General features: G+C 44.2%; 1 protein-coding gene across 2 annotated transcripts in view; it reads right to left on the bottom strand.

Annotated features, from left to right (window-relative positions):
- Positions 1-27,708, bottom strand: part of ctdp1 (CTD (carboxy-terminal domain, RNA polymerase II, polypeptide A) phosphatase, subunit 1) — a 284,685-nt gene that overhangs the window by 87,750 nt on the left and 169,227 nt on the right. The window lies entirely within an intron of this gene.

Raw genomic sequence — 27,708 nt, 5'->3', positions numbered from 1 at the left:
CTACCTAATCCCATTTACCCGCACTTGGCCCATAGCCTTGAATGTTATGACGTGCCAAGTGCTCATCCAGGTACTTTTTAAAGGATGCGAGGCAACCTGCCTCCACCACCCTCCCAGGCAATGAAATCCAGACCATCACCACCCTCTGGGTAAAAAAGTTTTTCCTCGCATCCCCCATAAACCTCCTGACCCTCACCTTGAACTTATGTCCCCTCATGACTGACCCTTCAACTAAGGGGAACAGCTGCTCCCTATCCACCCTGTCCATGCCCCTCATAATCTTGTACACCTCGATCAGGTCGCTCCCTCAGTCTTCTCCGCTCCAACGAAAACAACCCAAGTCTATCCAACCTCCCTTCATAACTTAAATGTTTCATCCCAGGCAACATACTGGTGAATCTCCCCTGCACCCCCTCCAGTGCAATCACATCCTTCCTATAATGTGATGACCAGAACTGCACACGGTACTCCAGCTATGGCCTCACCAAGGTTCTATACAACTCCAACATGACCTCCCTACTTTTGTAATCTATGCCTCGATTGATAAAGGCAAGTGTCCCATATGCCTTTTTCACCACCCCACTAACATGTCCCTCCGCCTTCAGAGATCTATGGACACACACGCAAAGGTCCCTTTGTTCCTCAGAACTTCCTAGTGTCATGCCATTCATTGAATACTTCCTTATCAAATTACTCCTTCCAAAATGTATCACCTCACACTTTTCAGGGTTAAATTCCATCTGCCACTTATCTGCCCATTTGATCATCCCATCTATATCTTCCGGTAGCCCAAGACACTCAACCTCACTGTTATCCACCTGGCCAATCTTTGTGTCATCTGCAAACTTAATAATCCTACCCTCCACATAGTCATCAATGTTGTTTATATAAATGACAAATAATAGGGGACCGAGCACAGATCCCTGTGGTATGCCACAGGACACTGGCTTCCAGTCACTAAAGCATCCTTCTATTACCACCCTCTACCTCCTACAACTAAACCAATTTTGAATCCACCTTATCAAATTACCTTGTATCCCATGTGCATTTGTCTTCTTTATAAGTTTCCCATGTGGGACCTTGTCAAAGGCTTTGCTGAAATCCATATAAACTACATCAACTGCACTACCCTCATCTACACACCTGGTCACCTCCTCAAAACATTCAATCACATTTGGATGAGCAGAAATTCCATCCAACTAAATATCGGGAAGACTGCGGGGAGGCGCTGGCATGGTTGTTAAATTCTTGACGGGTGAAAGTCAAAGTTGAGGTCACCCAAAACTCTGCTGCTGCTTCCTAACTCGCACCAAGTTCTACTTACCTGTACTTGCTGACCACATTGGCTCGGTCAACCAAAGCCGCAATTTTAAAATTTTCACCCTTGTTTTCAAACTCCTCCATGGCCTTGCCCCCTCCCTATCTCTGTAACCTTCTCCAGCCCTACAGCCCTCCGAAATATCTGTTCCTCCAATTCTGGCCTCGCGTACACCCCCGCATCAACAACTCCACCACTGGTGGCCCTAAGTTCTGGAATTCCCCCTCTAAGCCTCTCTTCCTCTTTTCACTCTAGGTCCTCCTTTATGAGGCTCTTGGAAATCTAACTCTTTGCTCAAGCCTTTGGTCATCTGTCCTTATATCTCCTTATGTGGCTCAGTGCCAAACATTGTTTGATAATGCCACGGTGAAGTGCACGGGGTCATTTTACCACTTTAAAGGTGCCATACAAATCTAACTTGTTGTTCATTGCAAGGTTATTGGCTCAAAGCACAGTGCCTCATTCTGCCATCCTACACACCAAATCCAGCAGCAACTGGGGTGTAAACCTGGGACTTCCTTCAACTTTACGGCTCAGGTTCACAATTATATTTTTAAAATATTTTTTGCTCCTCAATTAATTGCTCTTGTCTGTGCACTGCTGCCAGAAACCACTGGTTTTAACACCACACAAGTGAGAGCATCTTGCCATATCTGTCCATCTAGGAGCAGGTACTTCAGTGTATATATATATATATATATATATATATATACACACATACACAAATGCAATAAATGAACAAGGATAAGTATTGTTCTCATCAGATTTTTACCAAGCCTGTGTATAAAGGAATCAGCTGGTAGAAAAGGAGGGGGGGGTGGGTGTGGGGAGGGAGAGCTCCCATCCAATGTCCAGGATATTGCTGTTGGCGTGTTGGGGAGGGAGGCTGTCGGCATGCCAACATGTAAAATGACGCAAGATGATATCGGGCGTATGCCCCAATGTTATTTTGACATTGCGTTCGGCGGACGCACAGAACTGTCAGAGGCCATTAGGAAAGTAATTTAACTCATTAACAGAGCTGCCTGTCCAAGCTTAAGGTTGGCGGGGCGGGGGGGTGCAGGCAAAGAGCCCAAGCTCTTTTTTCAGGAAACCTGCCACAGGCAGGATGAGGATTTCCTGAAGGTTTAATAAAATAATTAAATCAATTTTGCTAAATGCGCAAACGTGTCCCAGCTGGTGTGACACTATCACATGAGGGGACATGTTTAAATAATTTTTTTAGATCATTTAGTGAAGATTTTCATTATCAACTTAATCTCCCTGAGGCAGCTCTGTGCCTCAGGGAGATTGCTGCGCTCTTCCAGGCGCCTGCGCAGGCCCTGACTCTCCCTCCTTCCCCACCCCAGCCCGCACAGGTGGTGCTGAGCCCTACTGGCCGCGTGTCATGAAAAATGGCGGCGCGCAGCCTATCACGGGCGGCGATCGGCTCCCTGCCTCACCCCCACCCCCGCCTGACATAGGTAAAATGCAGCCCAATGTATTCAAGTTTCAGTTTGTCCCAGTGGTTAACAGCCTCACCTCTGAGTCAGAAGGTTGTGGGTTCAAGCCCCACTCCAGAGACTTGAACTCATAATCCAGGCCAGCACTTTTGAGCAGCGCTGAGGGAGTGCTGCACTGCCAGCGGTGCTGTCTCTCGGTGGCGAGACAAGGGTCTGTCCTCTCAGAAGGACGCAGAAGTTACCAAGGCACAACATGAAGAAGAGCAGTGGAGTTGTAACACCCAAAAAAAATTCCCAGATTATCCTGTTATTTATTTCACTGTTGTCTGTGTGATCTTGCTGTGCACCAGTTAATTGCCACATTTCCTTTACATGACAGGGGCTGCGTTTCAAAGGAGCAGCAATTTGGGATGCCCTGCAGTTACAACGGAAATGTAAGTCGTCATTTCAATTAGAAAAATAAATCAAAAACTGCAACAGCACAGCTACGTCTGGGGACATCATATTCACAGCAATGAGTAAAGTATTGAATGTTTTTAATTAAATAAGGCTGTGTTTTGTACCAGGCTTACGAAACAAATGCCTCCACTGACAATGTTTTCTTTCGGTGACGCATTAGATTGAGTGTTGTAATTACATCCGGCACATTTATAGCAATCCTGAGCGCTGCTGTTTAAATTGGAACGTATGAGGCTTGTTCTGATTAAAATAATTCCCTTCCTGTTTGGTTGCAACAAGGAAAAATTACGCAGGGGCGAAACTAGTTTTACTGTAAACTCCCTAGCGCAGGAACAGAGGCCTGAATTTTTCCGTGTGTCGGTCGGTGTAATACGCGAGAGGTAGTGCTACCTGTGCGGGAGAAGGGGGGTGGGGGGGGTGGGTGGAGGAGAGGAGGGACAGTCACATGTGCGGAGCTGGCCCAGGGATATTGAAGGGGCTTTTAAAAAATTGTGTCACGTGAGGTGGGACATATTTTTATTTTTCATATAAACCTTTTAGTTAAGTAGAAAAAGCTTTAAGAAACCCTCATCCTGCGTGTGGACGCTTGGCCGCTTGGCCTTATTGCCTGGCCCACTGACCGTAAGGTTGGACGGGCAGCGTAAACTTGACATTAATTACTTTGTTATTGGCGACTCCAGCACGTGCCCGCCGAACGGAACATCGCGATGATGTCGGGACGCACGCCCGACATCATCGCGCCTCATTTTACACGCTGGCGTGTCGGGGTCCGCCCCTGCAAGCCGACTGTAAAATCCCTGGCCAGAGTGTCCCCCGCTGCTGGCCGACTGACTCAGCAGAGAGCAGTGTCGCTCTGGGTCCGTATGGTCCAGTGTATCGCGATGTGCCCCTACTCACTGAGCCACTGATCGTGTCAAAGAGGTGACTGGTCTGTGCGCTGGCTGTTTCAAATCTATATGGGGTCAGAGAGAAGCCATCGTTCGCCGCTGATCAATTTGTTTCCCCTGTTTCTTCTGGGGAAATGGAGCGTATTTACCGACATAACTTGCAAAGGAATAACGTGCAACAACTAACAGGTTTTTTAAAAAACAATTAATTATTGGGATAAGGGTGTAATTTGTTCCACCGGAAGTACAGACCTGACCGATGAGATGGTAATTACAATAGATCTGATGGTAAATAATACTAGGCATCACTGAATCAGAGGTGTAAACAAAAACATCTAAAACAATTGGGTGTGTTTCGGTAATCACGGAAAGGTTTTATTGGGGACCCCATTCCTGTACTGCTATAAATCATAGTCATAAAATGTTATAAAACCTCACGGGCGATAATGTGTTAATAGCAGCCGCACATTCCGGCTCAGAGCATTTGCACACCATCCACAGCTCCAGCTGCAGGTTTCAGCAGCAGTGCCTGAGTGGTAAAGGTGGGAAACCGCGCGAGAGTGGGGGTGGGCAGGGCTGAAGGTGGGCCCGGGGGTAGAGAGAGGGAGGCAGGGAGAGAGAGAGGCAGAGGCTTCTCCACAGAGAGGATGATCTGAGGAGGAACATTCCAGTATCCTGACTTTCAATTCCCTAAATAAGCTGGGGAAAGTGCCACCATGTTGCTTCTCGTTTATTTATAGCCACTTTATACCCTTGCCGCTTGTAACGATGTCATGGAGTAAAACACTAGAAGTGCACATGCATGGCGTTGGCAACAAACGCAGTCGAAATTTAAAGGGATGGAGGCAGTTAAAGGGTCACAATGGGTGCACTAAAAAGTCTGGAGGGTTTGAAAAGCCACTAGCCACCCCATTAGCTGCTTTCCCCCCAAAAGCCGACGAGGCAGCGGATTAAAAGGGAAGTGAAACCTCCCCAAGGGCAGAGTTGAGACCACAAGTTGACCAGTATGGTCACTGGCTGCGCCATCCCCTGTACATCTGGCTTTCTGCTGACCTCCGGACCCTATCAAGGCACCTCCCGAATACTCGGTGCCAGGTGGGTCTGACAATACGTGGAAACAAGAGTTGGGACAGAAATCGGAGATGGTGCGGCAATCAGGCTTTCTGGCTGATGCTCAGGGTGACATGCCCTTCTCTCACGCAGCAGACAGGTGAAGGCCATGCCAGCGCAGTCTTTCCGAAGAACCACCCAGAAAATTGGCCTTCCTGTCGCCAGCTAGCTTTGGTGCTGCCACAATATCAGGTGTGGCTCAGTTAGCAGCACTCTCGGCTGAATCAGAAGGTCGGGAGTTCAACTTGACAACTTGAGCGCAAAAACCTAGGCTGACACTGCAGGGCAGGGCGGAGGGTGTGCGATACTGTCCTTTGGAGGAGACGTTAAGCCGAGGCACTGTCTGCTCTCACAGGTGGACATACAAAATTCCAATGTACTGTTTCTAACGAGAGCAGGGGAGTATTTTTACCCTGGTGTCCTGGCCATTATTCATCACGCAATCTGCATCACAAGAACAGATTACCTGGTCATTGTCACATTTTTCTGGGAGCTTGCCACGCGCAAATTGGCTGCGTTTCCTACAACATTGGCGACATTTCAAACGTACTTAATTGTCTGTAGAGCACTTTTGAGACTCCAGTGGTCGTGAAAGGTGCTATAGAAATGCTTGTCTTTTTTCAAAAGCAAGGCCATTCCTCCTTGGTCTGTAGGTAAAGGGGTAATGGCAAGAAGGCTCAGAACGCCAATGTTCCGGGCATCACTGCAGAATGTCTCTTCAATCCGCATCTCAGATAGGGCAAGTTCCCGCTGGGAAACATATCCATGCCAGAGATGGTGCTGTGAGCAATTGTTGTTTAAAACTCAATTGGCACTGGGTGTACCTGCACCACGTGGACTGCAGCGGTTCAAGGCAGCGGCTCACCACCAGCTTGTCAAGGGCAATTAGGGATGGGCCATACATGTTGGCTTTGCCAATGATCCATCCCAATGAACGAATTAAAAAAACTCAGAACCACAGTGCAAATGCCCTCTTAAGAGTTCAGCCGCACACACAAATGTTTCTCCTTCCTGTAATTTCCCCTATCAGTTCTTAATAGAGCCCAGTAAAGCCTTGTGTAAAAGTCACCACACACTAGCTCACCCGTAATGTTAATAGGCCACATTAATATTACACTTTGACCAAGTTATTTCATATATTGAACTGACGAACGGTTCCATCTGAAACATGAATCCATCTTTCCTCTCACCCGTATGAACTGATCTGCTCTGTGTTTTAATCCCTTTTATCCAGCTATCCACCTTTCCTGGTCATGAGAAAAGATACTGTTACAATAAACCACGTGTGTCTGTATTTATTATATACAGATAATTATTCTGTTTGAAACACTTAATTGTCTCTAACACGGTACTTCAGATATATTTATATTTATGGAATTGTACTTAGAGCAATAAGCGAAAGAACAAGAGGCGACATGAGGAAATTGAGTAAGTTGTTGTGATCTGGAATCCTGATCACTGCCTGAAATGGTGGTGGAAGCAGATTCAATAGTAACTTTTAAAAAGGGACTGGATAAATACTTGAAAGGAGAAAACTGCAGGACTGTCGGGAAAGAGCAAGGGAGGGGGACTGATTGGCATGTCTTTTGCAGAGACATCATTTTATGGTTCTATACAATTGAGCATATTGAAGGTCACGGTAACCAGCCTCAAGGCTGTAAGTCATTCCATCTTGCATTTATATAGCACCTTCAACAAAGTAGAAAACATCCTTCACAAGGGCGTTATCATACTAAATCTGACAACGAGACATATAAAGTGATATTAGGACAGCTGCCAAAAGCTTGGTCAAAAGGGTAGGCTTTAAGGAGTAATTTTAAGGAACAGAGGAGCTGCTTTAGGGAGAAAATTCTACTGCTTAGCATCTTGGCAGCTGAAGGCAGGGCCATCAACGTTAGGACAATTGTGCAGTAATTATCCAAATTCAGCTACCAGATATAACGGGTTTTATTTGACATTTCTGTAGGGAGTAAAAAAAGTGAAATGTTGTTTGAAAAGCACTTTCAATGATTGCAGGCACCATCTCATGGGAAACAACATTTTCTACTGGGCTAAATTCTCTTAAATTCCACAAACTAAAATAATGTAACTTTGTGGCTCCTGAATCATTAAAAGTACTCAATTTTATATTGTAGAACATGCACATCTTTTCAGTAACTTAATACTTACTTGGATAAGTTTACATATGTTTTATTCATTAAAATATAAACCAAGTTTAATTTTGTTTCTGCTTAAAAACGGGGGACGAATGCAAGAATTTTCAAATTACTACAAACTTACAAATTGGATCCTATTTAAAACCAATCTATTGTCCAGCTACTTTTCAAAATATCATATTACATTAAAGGAAATCAATAGGAGTGCCAATACAAGAATGTTAACAGAAAAGGATTGCAGGTTTGAAGTATTAACACTTGGATTATAGGTTCTAACACTGAGGAGACACTTCTTGAAACCTGCCTCCTTGACCAAGTCACGTGGAACAGTGTCAAGGGCTCTAATAAAGCACCTTGGACGTTTTATTACCTTAAAAGCGCTACAGAAATATAAATTGCTGTTTCTACATAAATTGGATCTGAAGGTCAAAAGAAACACTCAATGCCTGAACTTCCAGTTAAGATGCTACAGTTGTTTTTCCTTCCATTTTACAAGAACAATCAGAAATGCTTTTAAACAAAGCCTTCAGTGCGGAAAACCTTTCTGCAACATCTGCAAGAGGTACTGAATTCAAACACTATCTACTGCGATAGATTTTTCTTTTTATCGTTAACTCAATCACTTTCTTTAATGTTTAAATCACAACTGATTTGGGTCGATTGAGAAGGAAGTCTGTCTGAACAAACACCTGGGATGAGGGACTTCAGCTGCACGGAGATACTAGGTGAGCTGGGATTGCGTTCCTCAGAGCAGAGAAGGTTTAAAAGACTTAGTTGGGGGGTGGTTGTTGAAAGTTATGAAGTTTATTGCTAAGATAACCGAAGAGAAACTGTTTCTATGAGCAGAAGGATTGGTAATCAAAGGACACAGATTTGAAGAGAGTTGACAAGAATCAGAGGAGAGATGGGGAGAATTTTTTTCATGTACAAATTGTTGTGATCTGGAAGGCACTGACTGCAAGGTTGGTAGAAGCAGATTCAACAGTATCTTTCAGAGGGAAGTTGGATAAAAACTTGAAGTAGAGGAAATTGCAGGGCTATGGAGGAAGAGCAAGGCATTGGGATTAACTGGATAGATTTTTCAAAGAGCCAGCACACACCTGATGGGCCGAATGGCCTCTTCCTGTGCTGTATGATTCTATGAGTTGGCATGGGAGTGGTGGTGGTGGTGGGGGGGGTATTTCAATCCAGCGTTCCAGTGAGGAACGGCACTAGCAAGTATCTTGACTCACCCCATTGTGGATGTAGATTTTTCATTCAATAAAATGAAGGATAAAGGATGGGCTACCCTTCCTCAATTTCCCAAGATATGCTTCTTGTAAGTTCTGCTCAAGTGTGGAAATATCAGATCATGGATTCACTCACTGAACCAACAGGCTCAAGCAAATTATATGTTTCTACTATAGTAAAATAATATTCCCATACATTTATAACCTTGATCGGTACCTGCTGCAGCAAACAAGGCAAGGTTTTGGAAAAATCCAAATAGAACATGGGGACAAGAGTAGGCAATTCTGCCGCTTACTAAGGTTTCCCTTTTGCGGAATAATTAGGAGGCCCTGTGGCGCAGTGGGTAACGCCCTGCCTTTGAACCAGAAATTCCAGGTTCAAGTCCCACCCCCTGGGCTTGAAGGCCAAAGGAAGGAGTGTTTGTAATGTGACCAAACAGGTTGAGTTTCCAACACACGCCAATGGCAGGCGGTAAGAGCAGGAGAGATTCCTGGTCAGCCATGTGATGGTTGGAGCCTCTACTGTCACTTTCCATAGCTCCAGATAACAACATGGATGTAAAAAGTGCATGTTGCCACAGCAACCCTGACTCCCCGAGTGATCAGAACCACACCAACACAATGGAACAATTCCAAGAGACGCTGCCTTTCAATAGTTCTCCACATGCACTAGAAGATGCATCAAAGCTCTTTACATTGAAGAGGGAAAGAAACAAATGCTCAGTTATGCCCCTAGTTCATCCTCCCTTTCCTGAAGATGCTGCTTTCCACAGTGGTTGTGCTTTCATGGGCATCTGTAGCTCCCCAGCCTCAGTTTAATGTCTCACCCAAAAGGCAGTACCTTCAACAGTGCTGCACTACCTCAGCACTGCACTAGATTGTTCGTCTAGATTTTGTGCTCAAATCTTTGGATTATTACCTGAGCCACATGCAAATTGGCACAGGGCAAAATAAGATTAGAGAGACGAATGCGTGGCTCAAAGGCTGGTGTGGGAGATGCGGGTTCTGGTTCGTGGGGCACTGATATCAGTGCTGGGAAAAGTGGAGGTTTTACTGTTGGGACGGCCTACACCTGAACCATGCTGGGATCAGTGTTTTTGTGAATCACATAACTAGGGAAGTAGAGAGAGCCTTAAACTAAACAAGGTGATGGTGGTGGTGGTGGTGGTAGGGGGGGTTGGGAGAGAGATGAGGGATCGAGCTTGGATAGATGTGGCAAACCATGGGGTAGATTTAAGGCAGGCAACCATAATAGTAATATAGGAAATGAGGTTCATGGAATAGCAGGAAGGGACAGAGAGATAAAACCTAAGAATACACGAATAGTCAAGACCAGATATTACAAAGACAACAAAAAGACAAAAGCAAAGCCTCTGTATCTGAATGCACGCAGTATTCATAACAAAGTAAATGAATTGATAGCACATATTGAAGTAAATAAACATGATCTGACAGCCAGTGACATGGCTGCAGGATGGCAAGGATTGGGTCCTGAATATTGAGGGTATATGACCTTCAAGAAGAATAGGAAGCTAGGTAAAGGTGGAGGGATTGCACTGTTAATCAAGGATGGTATTGGTGTAATAGTTAAAGATGACCTTGGTTCAGGAGATCAGGATGTAGAATCGGTTTGGGTGGAGAAGAGTAGGGGAAAGAAGTCATTAATGGGTGTGGTCTACAGGCCCCCTACCAGTAACCACAATGTAGGACAAAGTATACAAGAAATATTAAGCGCTTGTGATAAAGGGACAGCAATAATCATGGGTGATTTTAATTTACATATAAAATGGAAAAATCAGGTTGGCAGTGGTAGCCTGGATGAGGAGTTCATAGAATGCTTTTGAGATAGTTTCTTAGAGCAGCACATTCTGGAACCAACCAAAGAGCAGGTTACATTATACTTGGTATTGTGTAGTGTGACAAGATTAATTAATGACCTCAGAGTGAAGGCATCCCTAGGTAGCAGCAACCATAATATGATTGAATTTTACATCCAGTTTAAAAGGGAGAAGAGTGGGTCCAAGACTAGTATTTAAAACTTAAATAAAGGCAACTATGTGGGCATGAAAGCTGAGCTAGCTGAAGTGAACTGGGGAACTAGGTTAGGGGATAGATCAACAGAGAAGCAGTGGCAGACATTTAAGAGGCTATTTCAGTTTACTTATTAATACTTAAATAAGTATAATCCTACTATAAAGAAAAACTCTAAAGGGAGGACCCATCATCCGTGGTTAACTAAAGAAGCTAAGGAAAGCATCAAAGTTAAGCAAAGATGATTAGTCAGAATATAAAGGATAGCAGAGAAAGACCAAAAGGTTAATCAGGAGAAAGAAATTTGAGTATGAGGGGAAGCTAGCTAGAAACGTAAAAAAGGATAGGAGTTTCGACAGGAAAAGAGTAAGTAAAGTGAGTGTTGGTCCCCCAGCGAGTGACAATGGGGAGTTAATAGTAGATAATTAGGAAATGGCAGATGAAATGAACAAACACTTTGCTTCTGCCTTCACTATAGAGAATGCAAAAAACATTCCAGACAAAGCAGTAAAACAGGAAGTGGAAGGGAGAGGGGAACTTGGTGAAATTGCAATCACTAGGGAAGCAGTGCTGAGCAAACTCGTGGAGCTCTGGGCTGACTAGTCTCCGGATCTTGATGGATTTTATCCTAGGGTCTTAAAAGAGGTGGCTAATGAGGTAGTAAATGCGTTAGTGTTAATTTTCCAAAATTCGCTAGATTCTGGAAAGGTTCCATCGGACTGGAAAGCAGCAAATATAACCCCTCTGTTCAAGAAGGGAGGGAGGCAGAAAACAGGAAAGTATAGGCCAGTTAGCCTGATGTCTGTCGTGGAGAAGGTGATAGAATCAATCATTAAGGAGGTTAAAGCTGGGTACTTTAAGGAACTCCAGGATATCGGGGGAAGAGTCAGCCTAGTTTTGTGAAAGGGAAATCATGTTTAACCAATTTATTGGAGTTCTTTGAAGGAGTAACAAGCACTGTGAATAAAGGGGAACCTGTAGAGATGCTGTACTTAGATTTACAGAAGGTATTTGATAAGGTGTCACATCAAAGATTATTGTGGAAACTAAAAGCTCATGGTGTAGGAGGCAATGTATTAGTATAGATAGAAGCTGGCTGGCAGAAAACAGAGTATGCTAAAAAGAGTCTTTTGCTGATTTGATAGGATGTGATGAGTGGAGTTGGAGGGGTCTGTGCTGTGGCCTCATCATCTTACAATTTATATCAATGACCTAGATGAGGGGAGTGAAGGCATGGTAGCTAAATTTGCAGATGACACAATGATAGGTAGAAAAATATTTTGTGAAGAGGACATAAGGAGGTTGCAGATGGATATAGTTAGATTGAGTGAGTGGGCAAAAATCTGGCAAATGGAGTATAATGTCGGAAAATCTGAAGCTGTTCACTTTGGCAAGAAATTTTTTTAAAAATGTAGAGTATTACTTAAACGGGGAACAGCTGCAGAATTCCGAGGTGCAGAGGGATCTAGGTGTTCTAGTGCATGAGTCACAAAAAATTAGTATGCAAGTTCAGCAAGTAATTAAGAAGGCTAATGGAATGCTATCCTTTATTACAAGGGGAATTGAACATAAAAATGAGGATGCAATGCTTCAGTTATACAGGGCATTGGTGAGACCACATCTCAAATATTGTGTGCTGTTTAGGTCTCCTTATTTAAGGTTGGGTGCAAATGCGTTGGAGGCGGTTCGGAGGAGGTTTACTGGATTGATACCTGGAATGAGTGCGTTGTTTTATGAGGAAGTGTTGGACAGACTGGGCTTGTTTCCACTTGAGTTTAGAAGAGTGAGGGGTGACTTGGTTGAAGTATGCAAGATCCTGAATGGTATTGACAAGGTGGATGTGGAAAGGATGTTTCCTCTTGTGGGTGTCCAGAACTAGGGAGCATTGTTTTAAAATTAGACATTGTCCTGAACGAGGAAAATTCTTTTCTTTCAGAGGGTTGTGAGACTTTGGAACTCTCTTCCTCTGAAAGCGGGAGAGGCAGGGTCATTGGATATTTTTGAGGCAGAGGAAGATTGATTTCCTTGCCTAACAAGAATCTAAGGTTATCGAGGTTAGTTAGGAATGTGGAATTTGAAACAGGAACATACCAGCCATGATCTTATTGAATAGCAGAGCAGGCTCTAGGGGCTGAATGGCCTACTTCTGCTCCTATTTCGTATCTTTGTGTGAACTTACAGCCTCTCGAATGAGAGGCAAGAGTGCTCCTACTAAGCCACAGCTATAATTTTAAAATAATAATGTTTACTGAAGGGAATGGACTACGTAGAAAAAATTCTACTGAGTAGTATGCACTGAGTAGGCTGAGTAGAATGGGCATCTAATTCCTTTGATGCAGTGGCTCTAGCTTTTAAAGCGAAGCACTTGGAGCAACAACAGTCATTAAGGTTACTAAAGCAAATATGAAGTAATTAATTTTTTGTTCATTTAAACCACAGAGTAATATTTTCTGCCCTAAATGTGTACACATAGTGGATATCACAGCATTCAGGCCAAAATAGCAAGGATCACTGCAGCAGGCAAACACTAAATTAGGCGGAATTCACAAGGGTGTGGCTGAGTGGGGGCGGGTGGGGGGGGGGGGCATGTTTGCATGGGGAAAATGTTGTGACAAAGTTTATTTTTTATTCGTTCATGTGTGTTTCACTGGCAAGGCTAGCATTTGTTGCCCATCCCTAATTGCCCTTGAAAGGAGTGGGTGGTAGGCCATTTCAGAGGGCAGTTAAGAGTCAATCATATCCATGTGGGTCTGGAGTCACATGTAGGCCAGACCAGGTAAGGATGGCAGATTTCCCTCCCTAAAGGACATGAGTGAAGCAGGTCGGTTTTTACAACAATCGACGATAGTTTCATGGCCACCATGGACTAGCTAACAATTCCAAGTTTTATTAATTTATTTATCTAGTCATTTTAATTTATTTAGTCATTGTTTTATATATCTAGTCATTATTAATTGCATTCAAACTCCACCAACTGCTACGGTTGGATTTGAGTCTGTGTCCCCAGAACATTAGCCTGGGCCTCTGGGTTACTAGTCCAGTGACATTACCGTGACGACACTGTCTCCCCCGGTTGTTACAATTACAGTTGTTTTATATCATGCATTACCCTTCTGTAATCATGCAGCTAATTTTGGAAACTATCCACAATATCTGCGGTTGTTCACCGTAATAAATGGGTCTGAAAGAGGTCTTTAACTTTCCCAATCTAGTGGATCATTGATCGTATTGCACAGGGATCCTTACTGTTAAGTTAATCATGCAGTTTGGCAAGTGTGCTATTGTGTCCTCAAAGAGTGTTTTAAATCAAAGTTTTCACAAAATACTTAGTATTTATAAATTCCTTAGGAGTACTACTTTATCGGAATACAGGCTGCTCAGGAGGATTTCTATTTGCAAAACTGAGATAATGTACTTCCAGAACAGACTCAAGACTGTCACATGCTTTTTTTTGTGCAGAATAAGTTTACGTTTGACATTTCATTGCTGTTAGATCAAATTTAATCTGCAATAACCAAGTAAAAGATGAGTTTTACACAGTGATGCACAAAAACATCACACAAGCATCAAAGCAAGAGATACCCTGTTCATTACTTCCGTGTTATACAAGTACTTGAGTTAGGGCAACACAGCAACCATAACTTAAAGTGACATGGCAGCAGTTTGCCATATCGTGCGGTTTCTTGACAAATGTGTGAAACAACAATATTTGCGAGCATTGTGTTAAACTCTTTATAATTAGACCTTAACTGTTACAATATTATATCAATATCTCAATCTAACATACACTCTGTGACCCATATATTGCATATCAATTTTAATTCTGCCACTAAGTTTCTTTCTTGCATCCCTGACCCACCCCACAGATTGAAATTTCCTGTGTATTCTTTGAGATAGGCATGCAAACAGACTTTACTACCAGGGCCACTGGAATCCCCATTGACTGCCTTGTTCAGGTTAACTTTATCCTGTTCTTTTGTAGATAGGAGTTGAAGTTTGGAAGTATTTTGTTGAAAGCTTAAACAATGCCCTGAAATAATGAGCGTCAACCATTATTTATTTGAATTTGTTTTCTACGTTAAGTTAGGTGATGCTATGGCTCCATGTTCTTTTTTGGCTACCATCACCCGAAGGTTGGGTTAGCATCCAACTGGGATGGGGTGCTCTGCGGCAATGGATATTCCATTCTTTATCAGAGAGTAAGACCTGTGCATTGTGCGAGACACTTCAGTGATGCACTCTTTTGCTACAGTACGAAATTCATGTCTCTCCATGGCATTCAATCTTGCCAAAGTCAACCCAGTCTGAAGCAAACAAATTCGAGCAGCCAACACTGATTAGAACTAAACATCTTCTTGGTTTATTTTTGTCTCCCTATTAAATTTGTCCCCTCCCTTCCTCTCTGAATTCCATAACTCATCAACTCCAAAGGTACTGGTCATCTTAACAGGAATATGAGAAACAGGAGCTGCAGAAGGCCTTTCAGCTTTTCGAGCCTGCTCCACCAATCAATACAATTATGGCAGATCTTCTACACCAAATCTACCTTCCCACACTATCCCCATATTGCTTTACTTCCTTGGTGTCCAAAACTCTATCAATCTCGGTTTTGAATATGTTCAATGACTGAGCATCCACATCTCTCTGGGGTAGAGAACTCCAATGGTTCATAACCCCGAGTGAAGAAATTTCTCCTCAGCTCGGTCTTTCTCAGGCTGACTTCTTATTCTGAGGCTCTGACCCGGTGCTCTAGATTCCCCAGCTGGGAGAAACATTTTCTCAGCATCTGTCAAGGCCCTGAAATGTGCTTCAATGAGAGCACCTCTCATCCTTCTAAACTCCAACGAATGCAGCCCTGGTTTACTCAATTGCTCATTACAATCACCTCATTCTTACCTTGTCTAAACATCTTTGTAGATATAATTATCTTTGAACCTTGCCAGCGAATGTCAGCAGCCTATTCCATCATGGTGGTATCAGTTCAGTCTTATCCTAACCTCCTCTGTCCACACATGCATCATTTCCAGCAGAGAGGGGTACTAGAGTGATAAGGAGCAGGAACACTTTCAATGCTCCTCTCTCCAATAGGGTGCTAAGGCTTTATTGTGAGACTCCCATGAATGAGTCAGCTGAACTCAGCACAAGAATGGCTCAGCTACTGATCGTATAAGCCTGACCACTATCAGGAGAACAATTTTTGAGCTGCTGGTTAAGCATTCAACATGGCAGTAGTGTGTGTACCATCTACAAGGTGCATTGCAACAACTCACCAAGGCATCTTTAACATCACCTTTCAAACCTGCGATCTCTACCACCTAGAAGTATGGTGCAAAGGGTTATTGTTAAATATGTAAATAGACAGTCTGCATCATCAGTGATGTAAGATCACATGACAACAGCGTTTACTGCGAGATTGTTGTGTGTGAAGCCTTGTGCTAAGCCTTATCCTGTATATAATTAGAAGAATGTGTAATAGAAGTTAAAGTTTACCAACCTTTGTTTACCAACAGGCTTCCAGCAGTCTCTATAAATCCTAACCAAGGACAACCCAAGCAAAGACCCACATTGATGATAACAGGAGGAGGACAAGGACAGTGGACACATAGAAAGACCACCATCTCCAAGCCCCCCTCTAGGTCACACATCTTGACTTGGAACTACATCGCTATTCCATCACTGTCGCTGGGTCAAAGTCCTGGAACTCTCTCTCTAACAGCACTATGGGTGTATATTCACCATACGGACGCTAGTGCTCCAAGAAGATGGATCACCACCATCTTCTCGAGGGCAATTGGGGATGGACAATAAATCATGGTCCTTGCCAGCAATGCCCGCGTCCCACGAATGAACAACAAAAACACTGCTGAATATCCCAGAGAATTAGAATCGGATGTCACTTCCTTCCAGTGTGTTCTGCAGATGCAGCCTAATGCAATTATTCCGGTGAGACCTCCTTTGTAATTTGCAGCACTATAGCCATGGTTATAGTGTGCGCATTCATCCAATTACTCAACCTCCCCTTATCAGAACAAACAGCTTCTCAAGGGTCTATGCGTCAACATAAAGGAAGCCCATGAAGATTCAGGAAATCGCAAGGCTAGAACAACGGTCAATCACACTGCACGGCTGATTTATTACCACACCAACAGTTAAATTAGCATCTGATCACTGTATCCCCAAAGGAAAGGTGGAAGGCTGATTCATCAAAGTTCAGCTTCAGGGCATTTACTCAATGAAATGGCAAGTCTAATCTGTGCAAATGTACATGTCAAAAAAAAAAGAACTTTATATTTGTTAGAATAGCAAGGAAGCTATGCTAAATCTTCATAAATCACTGGTTAGGCCCCAGCTAGAGTACTGTATCCAATTCTGGGCTTTAGAAAAGATGCCTAGGACTTAGAGAGGGCGCCGAAGAGATTTATTAGAATGGTACCAGGGCTGAGCGACTTCACTTACGTGGAGAGATTAGTGACGCTCGAGTAGTTCTCCTTAGAGCAGTGAAGGTTAAGGGGAAAGTTGATAGAGCTGTTCAAAATTACAAAGTAAATAATGAGAGACTGTTTTCAATGGCAGGAGGGTCAGTAACCAGAGGGCATTGATTTAAGGTAATCGGCAAAGGGACCAAAGGTGAGATAAGGAGAAATATTTTTTACACAGCAAGCTGGTACAATGCGGAGTGTGCTGCCCGAAAGGGCGGTGGAAGCCGATTCAACACTAAAAGGGAGTTGGATACGTACTTGAATTGGAAAAAAGTGCAGGGCTGTAGGACTAACTGGATAACACTTTCAAAGAGCCAGCAGAGGCAAAATGGGCCGAATGGCCTCATTCTGCACTGTCGGATTCTACGGCACGCTGTGGATGGCCAGTGAACAACCACAATGATTATAAAAGGCAGACACATGTTCTCGTGCTAGCTGATCTTCAGTGCCATTATATATGGGGGGGGGGGTCGAGATGGCACTCACCCTTGAGGTCAGCTGGGGGGTGCGGGGGGGGGCTAGTGAGATCAAGGAAGGGACAGGGAAAATAAGTTAACCGTTACCAAGGGAAGGTTACAATGCTGAAGGCTAGAGTGAGGAAAAGGGGAGAAAGAGAGAAGATGGGGAGAAAGGCAGAAGCTGGAAAGAGGGATGGAGAGAGGTGAAGGAATAGAGGGTTAAAGATTGTGCAGGTTAGTATAACGGTTATACACATTTCACAGCCTTTTATTAGAAAGAAGCCTTAGTGTTTTAAAAGTCAAAGACAAATGAAAGGATTTGAATCCTGTTAAAATACAAGCTTTGTATTTTTGCACTCATACTATTTGCTGTGGAATGTTGCTATGATTAATGTTGGTGTTAAGTACACAAGGCAACCAGAATGTAATTAGCTACTGCTGACAGAAAATAATCAAACTGCTGGAGCCAGGGAGCATTAGGTGGAACACATCCAATTCCAACAACAACTTGCATTTATATAGCACCTTTAACAGTTAAAAACCCCCAGCAGTTTGGCCACAGCATGGACCGAAAACCCCATCCACAAATAAATGAGTAAGTGTACTATTGGCACAAAATAAAAATCGTGGGCCAGAATTTTAGGTTCCCCTGCCAGCGGGTTTGTAGGCAGGGGAGGAGTGTGGCTGTAAAGCCTTCTCACCGCGTTCCTGCCTGTCTGGACCTCTCCGCAACTTAAGGGGGGATAGATGAGGCCTAGGCTGGCCCGCCCACCTGCCCTGCTCCCAGCCGTGATCCTTAAGTGGACAATTATTCACCACTTAAGGGCCGTTTCCTGCCCAGCCTCAATTTTCAGGCTGGCGGGCGGATTCAGGGGCAGGGGGAATGCCGAAAAATGGATGCTGCTCAGGCAGGAAGGGCACCTCAATCAGCAGCAACACCGCCACCATCCCCCCCCTCCCACTAATGCACCAATGTCCCACTCCTCAAAAGGTCTGACCCCTGTAGGGTACTCCCTCCCACCCCTGGCCTCTCCACCAACATCCCCACCCCTCTTCACCCATCGCCCAGGTCTCCCCACCCCACCCCACCTCACCCTTGGACCCCATACATATCTGGTCCTGGGCTCCCAGGACGTAGGGCTCTGGTGACTGCTTGCAGTCCCAGTCCTGTTCACTGCAACTTTTGGCACTGCAGGGACTAGAGAGCTGCTGCCAATTAGGTTGGCTGGCAGTTCTCTGAGGTGAGGCTTGCTCCTGAGTGAGGGGTGGATGTCCCGCATCCAGCCAATTATCACTCGTTTGAGTGTCAAATGGCTGTGGGGTAGGCAGTATCAGCAGGATTGTTTTTCTTTATTCACTCATGGGATGTAGGATTTATTTCTCATCCCTAATTACCCTTCAGAAGGTGGTGGTGAGCTGCCTTCTTGAACTGCTGCGGTCCATGTGGTGCAGGTACACCCACAGTGCTGTCAGGGAGGGAGTTCCAGGATTTTGACCCAGCGACAGTGAAGGAACAGCCGATATATTTCCAAGTCAGGGTGGTGAGTGGCTTGGAGGAGAACTTCCAGGTGGTGGTGTTCCCATCTGCCTGCTGCCCTTGTCCTTCTAGATGGTACTGGTCATGGGTTTGGAAGGTGCTAAGCAGCCTTGTTGAGTTGTTGCAGTGCATCTTGTAGATGGTACACACACTGCTGCTGTGCGTTGGTGGTGGAGGGAGCGAATGTTTGTGGATTGGGGGGGGCTGGATGTTCACCGCCAACTTCTCGGACAGCGGGAAGAGAAACCCACAATCCGAAAAATTCTGGCCGTGGATAAATAAGGAAGTATCCCTTATTGAATTGTGCATCATCATATTCTATAAATTTATACTGTTTCCGTGTTCCTCAGCGGCCTGTTGCCACAGCACTCCATATTTAAGAAATGTACATCTTTGTGGATCTCCCTTTTATGTTATATTGAGCCACTGATGTGACGTTGTGTTACAGTTAAAATAATGCCACTTGGGAACAGGAGGGGCAGTACTAACACGTACTGAGTAGGAGATTTAGGATGGAAATATGGTGACATCCAGGGCGACTGCTAGCATTCGCATGACAAAATTAAAGCCAGAGATTGTTGGTGGCAGGGCAGGTAGACTGAAGGAGATAAGGGAATGCAGGAAAAAAAAAGCAGGAATGGACAGGCCAGGAGTGAGAAGTAAAATAGGTTATAGCCAGAAGACCACAGCGCATCAAGAACAGGCTGCGATGAAAGACTGGTGTAATCACCTTGGGCCATTTTTACATAATCATCAGATGCTGAAGCAGTCCATGTCCAAATGCAGCAAGACTCGGACAATATCCAGGCTTAGACAAGTGCCAAATAACATTTGTGCCACACATGTGCCAGGCAATGACCATCTCCAACAAGAGAGAATCTAACCAGCGCCCCATGATGTTCAATGGCATTACCATCGCTGAGTCCCCCCACTATCAACATCCTGGGGGTTACCATTTACCTGAAACTGAACTGGACTAGCCATATAAATACTGTGGCTACAAGAGCAGGTCAGAGGCTAGAAATCCTGCGGCGAGTAACTTACCTCCTCTGTCCCCAAAGTCTGTCCACCATCTTCAAGACACAAGTCAGGAGTGTGATGGAATACTTTCCACTGGCCTGGGTGAGTGCAGCTCCAACAACGCTCAAGAAGCTTGACACCATCCAGGAAAAAGCAGCCCACTTGAATGGCACCCCATCCACAAACATTCACTCCCTCCACAGTGGGATCAGTGTGTGCCATCTACAAGGTTCACTGCAGCAGCTCACCAAGGCTCCTTAAGACAGTACCTCCCAAACCCACGACTGCTACCATCGAGAAGGACAAGGGCAGCAGGTGCAACCAGGGGACAACACCTGGAAGTCCTGATCCAAGCCACTCACCAGGAACTACATACAAATTCAACCTAATGTTTGTCAACCAAGGATGAGGAGGGGGAGGAGGAGGAGGAGGAGGAAGGCAGATGTCGTGTGACAGCAGACACATGACCACATGCACTGAAAGGAGAAAACTCAATAGGGAGTTCTACCTACAATTATCACAGGCAATCAGAAACGTAATAGAAACATGTGGGCGCAGTTAACATGGAAAAATAGACAGGGAACAAGGCAGGTTGGTTTAATACATTGACAGATGCATAAAAAAATTGCTGAACTTTCTTTTGTTTCTAAATTATCCTTAAATTTGTTTCTCGGTAAGGAATTTACTGGAATTATTGAGCAGTTGTGACTTAGAAAAACATTATAGTTATGTGTAGGATTGGACTCGATGAGGGTTTGAACATTATTAACCCTGTGAAACGGAGCAACATCCAACATCATAATGACTGCTGAGTTACGGTGATGTAAGATGTGACCCTTGGTAATTACAGCCAACGTAAAATACTCTCTTAAGGCAAGCCTAATATTGGACTTGTTTCGTACATAGTCTTAGCTTTTTTAAAAATTCTTTCAGGGGATGTGGGCGTCACTGGCTAGGCCAGCATTTATTGCCCAAGCCTAATTGGTCTTGAGAAAGTGGTGTTAAGCCACCACCTTGAACTGCTGCAGTCCATCTGTTCTAAGTACACGACAGTGCCGTTAGAAAGGGAGTTCCAGGATTTTGACCCAACTATAGTGAAGGAACGGCGATGTAGTTCGAAATCAGGGTGGTGGGTGTCTTGAGAGCGGAACTTGCAGGTGGTGGTGTTCCCATGCATCTGCTGGCCTTGTCCTTCGAGGTGGGATTTGCAATTCCACAAATTTGGAATTCTACATAGAATTTGCAATTCAGAAACAGGCCATTCGGCCCAACTGGTCCATGCTGGTGTTTGTGTTCCACACAAGTATCCTCCCACCCTTCTTCATATAACCTGATCAAAATCCCTCGATTGCTTTCTCCCTCATCTAGTTTCTCCTTAAATGCACCTATGTTAGTTGCCTCAATTAATCCTTGTTTTCCTATAATATCTGTTCCCGGGATTTTGGCTTCGCTGGCTAGGCCAGCATTAATTGTCCATCCCTAAATGCCCTCGAGTAGAAGAACCCGGAAACACATTGCAGATCAGTCAGCATCTAAACAGGGGATGGACAGGTTAGATATATGCCCTGTAAATGAAGGGTGCACACAAAACAGAAAATGCTGGAAAAACTCAGCAGGTCTGACAGCATTCATGGAAAGAGAAACACCAGAGTTGACGTTTCACGTCTTCTTCAGAGCTATGTTTTCTATGTTCTAGCTATGTTTTCACTCTTTTCAAATACTGACCGACTTGCTGTTAATTTCCATATTCTGTCCCAAGCATGTATTTATTTCCATTTCTACAGCAGGTGTTAGACAACTCCAAAAATCAGTTTATTACCGTTTTTTTCCCCCGAGATATGACCCTTTCTTCAGCAGAATTGTCAAAAAACAGGAATCTAAAAAGATGGGTTCTCACAAGGTCCCAGAGCTGATGGATACTCATTCAAACACAGAAAATAAAATGTTCCAAATTTAGGAGTTGATTAGATTGCTGATGGATATAAAACCTTGTTACACGGCTGTTTTAGTTGTCATGGAGACCCATTCTGCAGCATATACTCCCATCCCTACTTGGCGAAAAGAGTAGACAGTACTGGATGGAATGCAGTCAGAACACAACTGCAGAGTCTCCCACAGTTAGACATACAGTACTATGACAATCAATTAAAACACTTTGTTTAACAAGCACCCACGACTGTGAGCAAAATAACTGAAGCGCTCCAAAAATATAATTGTACAGTAGAAGTATTCAGATGTGTCACTGAGACAGCAGAGCAGAAAATCAAAATGTGTAGATGAGAAATTCACCAATGAAACAAAATGTGAACTGAGCCTGAAATGACAGCTGAACTCGCTCAGCACAGGTCTGTCATAATCCTAAACAGTGGGAACAAGAATTGAAATATTTAGTACCCGCAATGGTGGCATAGTTGGAACATCACTGAACTCGTAACCCAGAGGCCCAGGCTAAGGCTCTGGGGACTGGGTTCAAAGGTCACCGTTCAAATAATAAATTTGGAATATAAAGCTAGTCTCAGTAATGATAACCAGGAAAGACCCATATGGTTCACTAATGTCCTGTAGGGAAGGAAATCTGCCATCCTTACCTGCTCTGGCCTACACGTGGCACCAGACCCACAACAATGTGGCTGACTCTTAAGTGTTCAGTTCAAGGACAAGTAGGGATGGGTAACAAATGCTGGTTTTGCCCAGCGGTGCCCACATCCCATGAAAGAGTAAACAAAACATGTCATTCGTCGACTAATTTAGAACCAAGTTGGGGCGGGTCGGAAGGTGAATTTTCTGTGAACCAATATTAGTCACTGACAAAACTACAAATGAACAATAGTTCATTACAACTGGCAACATGAGGTTTTATAAATGAAGACGACAATGTTATCAGTGAAAGTTAGCAGAATATGACGTGTGAGTTCAAACCTATCTTCCTAGATAACTGCTTCCATCAAAATTGTTCAATTTTCAAAAAGGCTACTTGCCAGTCTGCCCTTTATTTAAAATTATTTGGAGGGGTGGGGGGGGAAGCATCAAAATTTTAACCTCATCACTCTAAACGTGGGTGAAGAGTAGGAGGGAGGGAAAGAGAAAGAATTCCCTTTAAAAGTGCATTCTCGGGATGTGGTTGGTAGGGTCCTAGTATAATTGAGTGGCGAGTCCCTTATGTTGGCGTGAGACTTGAGTCACATACAGGGGGGCCTAGGTAAGGACAGCAAATTTCATTCCCTAAAAAGACATTAGTGAACCAGTTGGTTTATGTCATGTGGCAGCTGTGGATGGCTCAGTTGGTAGCACACTTGCCTCCGAATTGCAAGGTTCTAGGTTCAAGACCAACTCCAGAGCTTGAGCACACATAAAAAAAAAAAAATCAAGACTGACCCTCCAGTGCGGTACTGAGGGAGCAGATCCCATGGGCAGAATCTTCTGGTTGGCATTCAAGGGGCGGGCCCTGCGCGCCGACACTTGAAATGTTGAGGCCTTTAGTTCGGCTGGCGTGCACCCGCCGAACTGTCAAAGGCCTGTTAAGGCCATTAAGAAACAAATTGAAGTAATTGTCAGGGCTGCCTATCCAACCTTAAGGTTGGGGTGGGGGGGGGGGGGCAGGTGAAGAGCCCAGGCGGCCTTCGCCTTTTGCATGAAACCTCATCCACGGGTGGGATGTGGTTTCATGAAGCATTTATTAATTAAATAAAATTTTCCTTGAAAATTCATAAACATGTCCCAGCTCATGTGGCACTGTCACATGAGGGGACATATCCGAATAATTTTATTTTTCTGCAACCTTTGTAACTGAACTTAATCTCCCTAAGGCAGCTCCGTGGCTCAAGGGGATTTTGGTGCCCTTTCGTGGGCATGCGTGCGTAAGTGCGCAGACCCCGACTCTCCCCCCCCGCGCCCCTGCCCGCACAGGTAGCGCTCAGCACTTCCGGGCGTGTGTCACGCTGGGTGGGTCTTAATTGGCCTGCCCACACAAAATGGCGGCGCGCAGCAATCGGCTCTGCGCCTGCTCCCGACCGGCCCGCCCAATGGGGAGAAAATTCTCCCTCGTGGCACTATTTCTAGTAAGAGCGGGGGAGTTATCCCCAGGGTACAGGCTAATACTTACCCCTCAATCAACATCACACAGAAACAGGTTTTGTGGTCATCATCACATAGTTGTAAGAGTTCGCTAAATGCAAATTAGCTGCCACATTACATTTGACAAAGTACTTCATTGGGTGTGAAGCACGTTGAGACATCCGGCGGCTGTGAAAAGCGCTATATAAATGCGAGTTTTTCTTATATAATACACTTGGCTTTTCAATGAAGTTTACAAAACAAACTAAATCATTCACCCATTACAGCATAGAGTTTCAGAATAGTGCAAGAATTCTCTTTTTTTTTCAATCAATATAAATATAATTTTCCTCCGCATTCTAACTTAGCACCATTTTTACCCCTTTTTAACATGCTCATTAAAGAGTTCCATCTGCAACTGTTCCAAAGTAATGTGCAGTCGGTCAGATTATAATGCTTGGATGGTTGGATATGAGTTTCTGAAACAATAATAGCAGCATTTCAAGAACACTTATCATGCTGCTTTCAGCCCTATCATTCCCCTAAACGTGGTGCAGCTCTACACGAGAATGCCTGAAATGAACAACCAGTCTCGCTGCCTGCAAAACAAGTGTACATCTTGACAGCTTCTGTTCCCTTCAAATACTCTACCTATTGTTTATGGGTCAGTTTTCCCCCTCTAAAAGGGCATTAGTGGGGTTCAGGCCTTAAATTTCCAAAATTCACACCTTTCTCCCGATGAAATTTGTAAAGCAGGTTTTCCACAAATGTCTAGTGTTGCAAAGAATAATTTAATACAAATAATTTATAATTGTCCAACAAACTGGATTTTCTTCATTAAAGAAGGTATTTTATTTTTAAAGCCAACGTACCAAGCTTTCTTCCCCTTAATCTTTCCATGAGACATTGCTGGCTCTCTGATACTTCTCCCAAGTGAACATACGAACACACGAATTAGGAGCAGGAGTAGGCCCCTCGAGCCTGCTCCCCCATTCATTAAGATCACGGCTGATCTAACTTTAACCTCAACCCCACATTCCTGCCTACCCCCGGCAACTCTTCACCTTCTTGCTTCTCAAGAATCTACCTACCTCTACCTTAAAGTTATTAAAAGACTTTGTCCCAACCACCTTTTGAGGAAGAGAATTCCAAAGCCTCTCAACCCTCGAGAGAAATTTTTCTTCCTAATTTCTGTCTTAAATGTGCAACCCCTTATTTTTAAACAGTGACCCCCCCTAGTTCAAGATTGTCCCACTCTTTCCACAACCACCCTGTCAAGACCCCTCAGGATCTTATTTATTTCAATTAAGTCGCCTCTTACTCTTCTAAACTCCAGCGGATACAAGCCTAGTCTGTCCAGCCTTTCCTCATAAGACAACCAGCTCACTCCAGGTATTAGTCTAGTAAAGCTTCTCTGAGCTGATTCCAACACATTTACATCTTTCCTTAAATGAGGAGGCCAATACTGTACTCAGTGCACCAGATGTGGTCTCACCAATGCCCTGTATAACTGAAGCATAATCTCCTTACTTTTGTATTCAATTCCCCTGGCAATAAATGATAACATTCTATTAGCTTTGCTATTACTTGCTGCACCTACATACTAACCTTTTGCAATTCATGCACTAAGACATCCAGGTCCCTCTGTATCTCAGAGCTCTGCAATCTCTCACCATTTAGATAATATGCTTCTTTTGTATTCTTCCTGCCAAAATGGACAACCTCACATTTTCCTACATTATACTCCATTTGCCAGATCTTGGGCCACTCACCTAATCCATCAATACCCTTTTGTAGCCTTCCCTTCACAAAAAACCTCATGGAGCCAGAGCAGGAACTATCCTTTGATGTGCTCAATTCTTGACTCTAGGCTTTGCAGTTATTGAATTTGAATGCTTTGCCTTCAAAGTGAGAAGCAGGATCTGGATGCAACATTGTTTGAATACTGAGGCTGAAGGAAGCAGCTTTGAACTGATGTCAGAAGTGGGAGAGCTGTCTCACAGACTAGTCAAATAACAGCCTGACAATTGTCCTACAGAATCAGACCTATCAGCCCAGACTCTTCCATCACCGCACTCATGTTCCGCCAGTGGGACAGACCCACCAGAGGTAGCAGCACAATGTTATGCAGTCAGGAGGGGAGTGACCCTGGGAGTCCTCAGAATGGTCTCCAGACCCCATGGAAGTCTCAGGGCATCAGTTCAGACACGAATAACTGATTATCACCCACCACCTTCCCTCAGCTGATGAAACAGCGCTCCTCCAATGTTAAACATCACTCGGAGGAAGTCCTGAGGAAGGCTGCGTAAGGAATTTCGATGTGTACACTTACTCACCAAGCTGACCGGATCCTGAAGGACATATCTGTAAGGTTGGGCTTGTGACAGGTGGGGAGAGAACCAACAGGAGGGAATAACCTACTTGACCTCGTCCTTATCAATCTACCTGCCACAAATAGATCTGCACTTGACAAGGTTGATGGGAGTGACCTCCACGCAATCCTCATGAAGACCAAGTTCCATCTTCACATGGAAGGCCCCGTCAATCATGTTGCCATACCAAGTAGGTTAGATTAGAACACATCTAGCAACCCAAAATACAAACGACCTGCTCAGTTTGAGTTCTGCCAGAACCACTCAGCTTCCGACCTCATTGCAGCCTTAAACCAAACGTAGGCACGAGAGCTGAATTTAAAAAGGTAAGATAAGAGTGGCTGCCCGTGACATCAGGATAGTATTTGATCGAGTGTAGCACTTAGGAGCCCTGGTAAAACTGAAATCAGTGGGAATTGGAGAAACTGCAGTGGCTGGAGTCATACTTGACACAAAGGAAGATTGGAGATCGATCATCTCAGTCCCAGGACAGCACTACAAAAGGTACTTACGGGCATTGTTCTAAACTAGACTTCAGCTGCTTCACCAATGATTTTCTCTCCATCATAAGTCCAGAAGTGAAGCTCTCCAATGATGAGTGCAGAGTGTTCAACTTGATTTGCAATTCCTCTGATAATGTAGCAATACCACCACCACCACCACCGTCTCAAGGGCACCTCGGGACAGGCAATAAATGCCAGCCTTGCCAGCAATGCTCACATCCCGAAAATGTAAAGAAGAATTTGAGTTTGTCTTTCAACATGAGGTTCTTCATGAAACTACTGCAGCCAAACATTACAGCATCAGATCAGTTTCATAGAATTGGAGACCAATCACGAGATGGTTAATCATTCTGGCTGGCTTGCATTGGGAGATGTGCTCTGCAGACAATGGCTGCCTTTTCCTCTTTCATCTCTTGCCCTAACTTATTGACTGACCTCATCCTTTGGAAGACGGGGCAAACACTTCAAAGGTGCATAAAACCACCCACACAGCTTTTGGCAGATACACAAGCTGGAGCTGTGAGCAGTCAGGATAATAACTCTTTTGAAGAAAATTTTCTTCAACAAATTGACAGATAGTACTGTATGCGAGAGATACATTTGCATTCCTTGTGTGAGCGATCCTTGTGATTTTTCCCGAGCCAGGTTGTCAAT

Source organism: Carcharodon carcharias, chromosome 6 (assembly GCF_017639515.1).
Source record: "Carcharodon carcharias isolate sCarCar2 chromosome 6, sCarCar2.pri, whole genome shotgun sequence".
In the NCBI taxonomy this organism is placed as follows: domain Eukaryota; kingdom Metazoa; phylum Chordata; class Chondrichthyes; order Lamniformes; family Lamnidae; genus Carcharodon; species Carcharodon carcharias.
Note: the sequence above shows the minus strand (reverse complement) of the source record. Positions and strands in the feature narration are given on the sequence as shown.